Here is a 1,563-nt window from a genome sequence, read left to right as displayed (position 1 = left end):
TTCTATGTGAAACGAAAGTATTTGCATGACTTATGTGACGAGTAGATTATTACTTAATGCTGATTTCATGTTAGTTTAATTAAGGAATTAATTAGATAACATGTGATTTAGAATCTAGAAGATCTGAAAGGAGCTAGGTTATTTCATAATCTGTCATTCACTCCAAGAATAGGATAGTAATTAAGCATTAACGATTTGGGTAAACAACAACAGGATTCTCCTCCCTATTATCTCATCTTGCTCAACTTTCAATTGTGTTATTAAGTTTTCTGAATTTCTTTCATATTTTACTGTTTTTAAATCATAATTGCTTTTGATTTGCCGAATAGAATCATAAGTATAATTTAGTGGTATTTAATCCAATTCCCTGTGGGATCGACCTCACCTGTGTGAGATTTACTACTTGATTGCGTATACTTGCGTAGCGTTTATAAAATATAGCAACAAGTTTTTTGGCGCCGTTGCCGGGGAATTGTTAAAGATTAATATTACATAAAATTATACTAACTTCTACTTTGGTATATTTTCTCTTGCTGATTTTTCTAACCTTTTTCTTGCAATATTTTCTTGATTTATTTCAGGAATCCTAAGTGCATGCGCCGTCAAGGACAAGCAGTCATATTACCAGTTGATCCTGAAATCGAGAAAACTTGCAGGAGGAACCGAAAGAACAAGAGGCAAGAAAGAGTTTCAGCAACTGCTGAAACATCAGAGATCATGGCTGCCAATGTGAACAATAATGCTGGAAACAATGGGGGTAATAACGGTAATAATGGAGGCGCCGTGGAAGATCAAGCTAATGGCCGTAGCTTGAGAGATTACATTCTCCCTACTCTTACTGGAGTGCAGTCATGTATCAGGCCACCGGCAGTGGATGCGAATAACTTTGAGATCAAACCTGCCATACTCCAGATGGTGCAGTCTTCAGTCCAGTTTGGTGGACTCCCTTCAGAAGATCCTAATCTGCATCTCTCGAACTTCATGGAACTGTGTGAGACTTTTAAAGTCAATGGAGTTAGTGATGATGCCATTCGTCTGAGACTGTTTCCATTCTCACTCAGAGAACGAGCCAAGAGCTGGTTGAATTCCCTGCCACCCAACTCTATTGCCACTTGGAATGACTTAGCCACGAAATTTTTGTCAAAGTTCTTTCCTCCAGCAAAGTCAGCCAAGTTGCGAGGTGAAATTAACAACTTCTGTCAGCAAGATAATGAATCTCTCCATGAGGCTTGGGAGAGGTTTAAAGATCTAATCAGAAAATGCCCTCATCATGGCATAGAGAAGTGGATGCTGGTTCACAATTTCTACAACGGGTTGGTTGGTAACACTAGAACTCTGATAGATGCAGCAGCTGGTGGAGCTTTTATGAGAAAGAGTGCTAATGAGGCTTACGATCTATTGGAGGAGATGGCTCTAAATAATCAGCAGTGGCCAACTGAAAGAAGTCAAACTAAAAAGTAGCTGGTGTGCAAGAGGTTGATGCCATCACAAAGTTGACAGCTCAAGTTGAGGCCTTGACAAAGCTGATTGCAGGGCAAGCTAAACAAGCCCAAGTTATTTGTG

At 39.4% G+C, this 1,563-nt stretch overlaps 1 non-coding gene across 1 annotated transcript; it reads right to left on the bottom strand.

Moving 5' to 3' along the window:
• Positions 1–1,170: 1,170 nt before the first annotated feature.
• Positions 1,171–1,277, bottom strand: LOC133037540 (small nucleolar RNA R71). Its single transcript, XR_009687627.1, has one exon. It is a non-coding gene; the product is annotated as a small nucleolar RNA R71 (small nucleolar RNA).
• Between the last annotated feature and the right edge of the window lie 286 nt (positions 1,278–1,563).

Source organism: Cannabis sativa, chromosome 4 (assembly GCF_029168945.1).
Source record: "Cannabis sativa cultivar Pink pepper isolate KNU-18-1 chromosome 4, ASM2916894v1, whole genome shotgun sequence".
Lineage (NCBI taxonomy): Eukaryota > Viridiplantae > Streptophyta > Magnoliopsida > Rosales > Cannabaceae > Cannabis > Cannabis sativa.
The sequence above is the reverse complement of the archived record's forward strand: the minus strand, read 5'-3'. Positions and strand labels throughout refer to the sequence as shown.